Source organism: Entelurus aequoreus, linkage group LG07, assembly GCF_033978785.1.
Source record: "Entelurus aequoreus isolate RoL-2023_Sb linkage group LG07, RoL_Eaeq_v1.1, whole genome shotgun sequence".
Classification (NCBI taxonomy): Eukaryota; Metazoa; Chordata; class Actinopteri; order Syngnathiformes; family Syngnathidae; genus Entelurus; species Entelurus aequoreus.
This window is the reverse complement of record NC_084737.1, coordinates 4,551,854-4,559,831: the sequence shown is the minus strand read 5'-3', so window position 1 is coordinate 4,559,831 and position 7,978 is coordinate 4,551,854. Positions and strand designations below refer to the sequence as shown.

The following is a 7,978-nucleotide window of genomic DNA, read 5'->3' as shown; positions in this document are numbered from 1 at the left end:
CCACTTCCTCCTACTGGTGAGCCACTTCCTCCTACTGGTGAGCCACTTCCTCCTCCTGGTGAGCCACTTCCTCCTCCTGGTGAGCCACTTCCTCCTCCTGGTGAGCCACTTCCTCCTCCTAGAATGAAGAAGACAGGACAGCTTTTGTCTGTCAACTTTTTGAAGGAGTGAGGAGTGGAACACTTTGTTTACCGCTAAACAAGCCATGCTAAAACAACTTATTTTGAAGCCAGGCTAAATAAGTTATTTTGAAGCCAGGCTAAATAAGTTATTTTGAAGCCACGCTAAATAAGTTATTTTGAAGCCACGCTAAATAAGTTATTTTGAAGCCAGGCTAAATAAGTTATTTTGATTATGTTGAAAGTCAACCACGGAGAATATTTTTTGTTTGTGAAAATAAATGATGATCATTTGGAATGTAGAAATATCTCCGCGAGTGCTTATTAAGGTAGTGAGTCAAACACCTCCTCCTCAAGACTACTCTGCATTACTTTATTGTTATTTTTTCAAACTTTTTTGGAAAGCAAGAGTAGTCGTTACAAGTAAACAAACTTCACTGCAGACCCGAAGAAGGACCAACTCAAGATCGCGCTGCACCGATGACAGCCAGCAGGCGGCGGGCCGTGAGTAAAAGCCGCTGATGACGTCATGAATGAACGCGCCGCTGCGCTGTATGGAATCATTGAACAGATTGTGGATGTGAAATGCAATAAAAGAGGATGTTGGAAGGACATTTAAGAATGAAATAAGTGGACATTAAATGGAGCTGTGTGATTACCTGGAATGATGTCATGGCACACCTGAGACGGCAGCTGAGCACGAGGACATGCTGACTGTGCGCGTGCACGAGGAGGCTAAATGAAATAAAGACTTTGATGACTGATGTTAGAAATGCTGATAAAGTCAAAGATGCATTTGAAGTATTTAAAGGAGCTGTGGATGAATTTAAAAATGCTCACAACTTTGTGCAAGAATTCTTATCAGAAGAGGAAAAGGAAAATGATTATTATGACTGGTAGGAACCCACAATAATACATTTGAATTATTTCATGAAAGATGTTGAAACATGGAAAAGAGAAATTGCACAATCAAAAGTTGGACGACTGGACAGCACATCAAATGTATCTCACCAATCAAAGTCTGCCACTGGATCAAAAGCCTCCAGATGTTCCTCAGAATGAATAATTGCCAAAGCGGAACAAGCTGCCACAATGACTGGAGCTGCTGCACTGAAGGGAAACACACCTTGCAACTGGAGGAAACAAAGCTGAAAGCAAAGATGGAGCAAATGGAGTTGGAAGCAGACCTCGCAGCATCAACTGCTAAAATACAAATCCTTCAAAGTGATTTCATTCATGGAAGCCATGATGTGGCTCAGGAACCTCCGGGTGATGGCATGACTGAGTATTATGACTCTCACCATCATACACAAACTATGGAGAGCAATGTGGACTTTATAGAGTTCGGTGCAGTACCCAAGACCCCACTTCACCAAACCATCTTAAGTCTCCACAGACCTCTACTTAAAAGGAACACCAACACATCAGAAGATCTAAATAAACCTCAAAACAAAAACACAAGACCCAAAGTGTAAATCAGACTCAACCAATAAATCACTCTGCACAAGATAATGTGGTTATCAATGCTGCTCATGATAACTTGGATAGGATTATTCAAAGACAAAGTGACATTGCAAAACTCATTGTCTCACAGCAAAAACTGTCTCTACTACCAGCAAGAGAGGTTTCTGTGTTTGATGGTAACCCACTGGCATATCAGTCTTTTATCCATGCATTTGAACACTTGATTGAAGACAAGACTGATAATGATCAAGACCGGCTCTACTACCTTGAGCAGTTTACCTGTGGTTTGCCAAGAGACTTGATGGTAACACACTGGCATATCAGTCTTTTATCCATGCATTTGAACACTTGATTGAAGACAAGACTGAGAATGATCAAGACCGGCTCTACTACCTTGAGCAGTTTACCTGTGGTTTGCCAAGAGACTTGATGGTAACACACTGGCATATCAGTCTTTTATCCATGCATTTGAACACTTGATTGAAGACAAGACTGAGAATGATCAAGACCGGCTCTACTACCTTGAGCAGTTTACCTGTGGTTTGCCAAGAGACTTGATGGTAACCCACTGGCATATCAGTCTTTTATCCATGCATTTGAACACTAGATTGAAGACAAGACTGATAATGATCAAGACCGGCTCTACTACCTTGAGCAGTTTACCTGTGGTTTGCCAAGAGACTTGGTTCGCAGCTGTTTGCACATGGAAGCCAGTAGGGGCTACAATGAAGCAAGGCGCCTCTTAAAAGAACATTTTGGAAATGAGATGAAGATTTCGGGAGCTTACTTGGAAAAAGCCTTGAATTGGACAGCGATTAAAGCTGAGGATGGGAAAATGCTGCATGCATATGCACTGTATTTGAGAGGATGCTGTAATGTAATGCAAGATTTACAGTATTTGGAGGAACTTGATATCCCATCGAACTTAAGGCTAATTACATCCAAACTACCCTACAAACTCAGAGAAAGGTGGCGAAGCACAGCTTATGAGACACAACAGAGAACCGGCAGGAGAATCAGATTTAACAACTTTGTGGATTTTGTGGAAAAGCATGCCAAGATGCTTTTGGATCCGTTGTTTGGAGACATTCAGGACCAAATAACAATGAAAAGGCCTCTTCCAAGAAGCACAAGTGAATTAAAACCAATCAGAGGCAGGAACAGCAGCTTTGCTACTTCAGTAGCTGTGAATACAGAGCCAGCAGGATGCACTGTAAAACAATCATCTGTTCCACAACAACCTGCTCAAACTACACCCAGTGGTGTCATCCCTTCATGTGGATATTGTCATGGCAAACATGCTCTGATTGGCTGCTCACAATTCAAAACACAGTCACATGACAACAAGGTTGAACTTTTAAGAAGGCATGGATATTGTTTTGGTTGCCTACTAAAAGGTCATTTAAGCAAAAATTGTAAAAGAAGATTAATGTGTCATGTTTGCAAAATGAAACATCCTACTGTACTTCATATTCCAAGTGAAAAAGGCCCAAGACAGGAAACTCAAGCAAAGTCCACTGCTGAGACAGAAGAAACCCCTATAAGCAGTACTCTGGTTTCAGCCGGTGATGCAAGCGGGGCCGGGAAAGACTGTGCACCTGCAATCATGCCAGTCACAGTTAAGGCGGGAAAAAGGAACCGGTATGTTCAGACCTATGCCTTCCTCGATCCGGGCAGCACGGCAACATTTTGCACGGAAAATCTAATGGACCGACTGAATGTGAAAGGACGCAAAACAGAAATTATTTTGCAAACAATGGGACAGGAAAAGCCTGCGAAGACCTATGAGGTCAGAGGACTGGACGTTGGAGACTTGGAAGGGTTTACATATCTGGACCTGCTGAAAGTACACACAGAGCAAGATACCTGTCTCAAAGGAAAACATCATCACAAAGGCTGACGTGAAGAGGTGGCCATATCTTGGTGGCATTGACTTAAAGGAAATTGAAGCAGACATTGAACTTCTTATTGGGACTGATGTTCCTCGGGCAATGGAGCCGTGGAATATAATAAACAGTCAAAAGAATGGACCATATGCAGTCCAAACCATACTGGGATGGGTGGTAACTGGACCACTCAGTTGCAGTGCTACAGAACATGCTGGGCCCATTGCAGGGTCAACTAACAGAATCTCAGTAATTGAGCTGAAGGACCTCCTCATCAGACAATACAACCAGGATTTCTCTGAAAACATACATGAGAAGAAAAATGAGATGTCAGTTGAGGATAAATGTTCTATGGAGATCGCCTCAAGTTCAGTCTTTCTTAAAGATGGTCACGATCCTCTGCTACTGCCTTTCCGGGATAAAGACAAAGTCACACCTCAGGGTAAGTTCAGAGAGAAAGAAAGACATCGGCATTCCTCCTTTTCTTCTTCCAAAAAAAGACCATTACGAAGATAAAGAAAAATCACGGACTCCACCAAGGACAAGACCATGGACCATGGAACAAGGAAACATATAAGACCATGGAACAAGGAAATATATAACAAGACCATGGAACAAGGAAACACATAACAAGGCCATGGACCTAAGACCATGGAACAAGTAAAGACATTTCCAGATGCCAAAGGCTTTGTGAGAAGTGTTTTGGTTAAAACCAAGACCAACACGGTTCAACGACCAATAGATGAACTCTGCCTGCTAATGGAAGCAGCTTGATGGACTGAGGGGGGCTTCGGTTCTCCAGACTCGATGACTCGATGACCGCTTCAGATATGACTATGGACTTTGATGAGACTTGACGAGTAACTCAAGTAACTTAATTAACTTTGAATTTGAAGAACATAATTGTTTGGATTATATTGTTCTATTATGGCTCCTGTGAATATTATTCATGTAATTGTTTTGCCAAAGCACACAATTAGGGGCCTATCTATATTATTTATTTATTAAGTGTTTGACAATCTTCTTCATCGTATGGGCAGCTGTTTTCCGGCACCCGGACCTGAGGCCAAGGGTCTATGCCTTTTACCACCCCAGGCCCGGGGGGCCCTCCCGTTCATATGTCAGGACACACAGAAGTGAGCCAGGTCACCGAGCAGTCATCCAGGTCCGCCAGGCCACGCAAACCATTAGGAGCACGATAAATCGGGCAACGCAGGATCACGTGGTCGGCAGTCTGCTCCTCCGCGCCACACTCACACGTCGCGTTAGGTGCTAAGCCCCACTGGAACATGTTTGAGCGAAAGCGACCGACACCAGTTCGGAGGCGGTTAAGCCTCACCCAGGCCACTCGTGGTAGTGAGAGGCCTGGTATTGAGCCGGTGTCAGGTATGAAGTCACGGAGTCTGGAGGAGATGGTATGCTCCAGGTCCGTGCTCCATTTGTGATTCGCCCAGTGAGCCGCCCTGATGTTGTTGTCACTGCATTGCTGCAGGAGCTTCAGGGCGGCTGGTACCAGTGGGTCTCTGGAGGGGAGGCGGGGCGTTGGCTCTGAGGAGAGTGTGAGCCTTTCATGGAGCAGGTGGTTCTCATCCATGTTTGCCCGGCCCGCCAGAGTTGCTACAGCACCTTGGCGACGAAGCTCAGCGGGTTGGATGCCTGCTAAGATGGGCAGTAGCTCCACAGGGGTGGGGCGCAGGCATCCAGTGATAACACGCAAGGCTTCGTTGATCGGGACATCAAGTTGTTTAGAGTGAGCACTGCGCGCCCAGACAGGTGCGCAGTACTCAGCAGTTGAGTAGACCAGGGCAAGTGCTGCTGTTCGCAGAGTTCTTGCCCCGGCACCCCAACCGGACCCGACCAACCGTCTCAGCAGTGAGACGCGGGTGTTGAGTTTCTTGCGTGTTGCCAAGAGGTGTTTACGGAAAGTGAGCGACCTGTCCAGGGTGACCCCAAGGTATTTAGGGTCAGGGCGAGGGTCTTCAGGTGTAGGACGAGGCCGGCAAAGGGTAAGGGAAGCCCCATCCGGCTTCCGCACCTCGAACCTGATCTCACGATCCGCTTCCCAATTGTATAGGTGGAAAGCTTGTGTCACCGTCTTGGATTCGCTGAGCTTCAATCTCCAGTTATGGAGGTAAGCCACTAAAGTCTCCATGTCCTGGCTTAGAGTTCCCTCCAAGGCCTGCCAGTCCCTGTCGGAGTGCAGCAGCGCGAGATCGTCTGCGTATGCGAACCTCCGTGAGACTGTGGCAGGCAGGTCGTATGTATAGATGTTATACAGGAGGGGAGCCAGGACAGATCCCTGGGGGACGCCATTTTTCAGGCGCCGCAACCTGCTTTTATCTCCGTTACTGGTGGTGAGAGTAAAGCTGCGGTTCCAGACAAGCTCCATGATCATTTTGACCATGTGCCTGTCTGGAAGCAGGCGGAGAAGTTTGCAGGTGAGGCCGCGGTGCCAGACTGTGTCATAGGCAGCAGTCAGGTCTATGAAGACGGCACCGGCCTTCTTTTTCGCCTCAAAGCAGTCCTCGATGTCCTGGGTAAGGAGGGCGACCTGATCCACCGTGGACTTCCCACGTCGAAAACCCGCCTGCTCCCGGGGGAGGTGGGGGTCTATGATGGGCTCGACACGGGCGTGAATCAGGCGCTCGAGGACTTTAAAGGGGACGCAGAGCAACGAGATTGGTCTGTAGCTCGTTACGTCATCCTTTGGCTTGTTCGGCTTGGGGATAGCGACAACAGTGGCCCTTCTCCAAATCCTGGGGATCCGGAGTTGGCGCAGGCAAGAAGACAGGAAAACTCTCAGCCAGGACTTCATTGCAGGGGCAGCGTGGAGCACGAGTTCTGGGCAGATGTTGTCAGGCCCAGCAGATTTGCCTGGTTTGGTATACTGGAGGGCAGCTGTGAACTCCTCCGGTGAAAACTCACCGGAGATGTTACACTCGCTAGATGTTGTTGTCCTCCAGAGGTCTGCAGTTTCCTGGCGCACCGCCCGGGAAAAATCTCGATTTATCCCGGTATATGCCCCGTTTTTCACAACCTGTGCTGCAATAGCATTTGCGGTAACGGGGCATGTTCGGGGTGCGCGCTCAGACCTACCAGTCAAGTTGTTCAAAGTGCTCCACGCGATACGGCTAGTGTGCGAGAAGTCGATGGAGTGGACTGCCTCTTTCCAGCGCTGGTGCCTCTTCCTTCCAAGAGTGGAAAGAAGGGCAGTGGCTGAATTGTTAGCCTCCGGGCCATAGGGAGCCCGGAGGAAGGCGCTGTAGAGGGTCTCGCACTGGCCATCCCAGCATGGTTTGTAGTTCTTACGCCGGCCGCGTGGGATGGCTTTTTTGGCCGCAGATGTTAGTGCCCTACAGAAGTCCTGGTATGCCTCGTCCACGTTGGGTGTGTCTGGTGGTGGGAGACACCGTGTGGACTTGTTGGTATGGAGGCGATAGAGTTTCCAATTGGCCTTCCGGAAGTTCCATCGCTTCATCGGTCCGCTCGGAACTGTTGTCACGAGGTCGGGCACCGATATCAGCGACGGTCGGTGTTGCGACCTGGGGAACATTCCTAGAACACGTCTGTCGGGGAGCTGGGTGTCCACACCGACACTCACGAAAGCCAGGTCAGGGTTCGTGTCAGTGTTATGCCGAGCGGAGTGAAAGCTGGCTGGGCCCTTCGGGTTGTAGAGAAGGTTGAGCGAGTTGCGCTCTGCCCAGTCAGAAAGAGTTTCCCCGCTCGGTGAGGTGGTACTGTATCCCCACCGTGTATGCCGGCAGTTGAAATCACCAGCATATACACACGGTGGTTCAAGCACTGGCAGTGACACTGGCGTGAGTTGTGAGGGTGGTGGTTTGTAGACGTTGACAATTTTGATGTCGCCAACGTCCACTCGCAGCCACTCGATCTCGGAGTTGTCCGGTGATCGATCGGCGAGGGTCCAGCTCAGATCGTTGTGGACAAACGTGGCAAGGCCATGCTTCTTGCTCAGGATTGACCCAGCTAGCGTGAAGTTGACAATGAAATCAAATAATGTCAAGAATGATGTTAATGAATTATTGGATGTTTTAGATTTCATTGTGATTGACTGATTGTTTTCAGCTGCTCACGCTCCTACTGGTGAGCCACTTCCTCCTACTGGTGAGCCACTTCCTCCTACTGGTGAGCCACTTCCTCCTACTGGTGAGCCACTTCCTCCTACTGGTGAGCCACTTCCTCCTACTGGTGAGCCACTTCCTCCTACTGGTGAGTCACTTCCTCCTACTGGTGAGCCACTTCCTCCTACTGGTGAGCCACTTCCTCCTACTGGTGAGCCACTTCCTCCTACTGGTGAGCCACTTCCTCCTACTGGTGAGCCACTTCCTCCTCCTAGAATGAAGAAGACAGGACAGCTTTTGTCTGTCTATCATGTTGAAGGAGTGAGGAGTGGAACACTTTGTTTACCGCTAAAATAATTTATTTTGAAGCCACGCTAAATAAGTTATTTTGATTATATTGAAAGTCAACCACGGAGAATATTTTTTG

The 7,978-nt window shown here is 47.9% G+C and overlaps 2 protein-coding genes across 2 annotated transcripts in view; one reads left to right on the top strand and one right to left on the bottom strand.

Moving 5' to 3' along the window:
• The window catches only part of clcn6 (chloride channel 6), an 83,147-nt gene continuing 75,169 nt past the window's right edge, over positions 1–7,978 (bottom strand). Inside the window, exon 24 of the mRNA XM_062052444.1 lies at positions 1–118. The gene's annotated coding sequence lies outside the window, so the exon portion shown is untranslated. The remainder of the gene's footprint in view (positions 119–7,978) is intronic.
• The window catches only part of nppa (natriuretic peptide A), a 13,828-nt gene continuing 13,562 nt past the window's right edge, over positions 7,713–7,978 (top strand). Inside the window, exon 1 of the mRNA XM_062052448.1 lies at positions 7,713–7,804. The gene's annotated coding sequence lies outside the window, so the exon portion shown is untranslated. The remainder of the gene's footprint in view (positions 7,805–7,978) is intronic.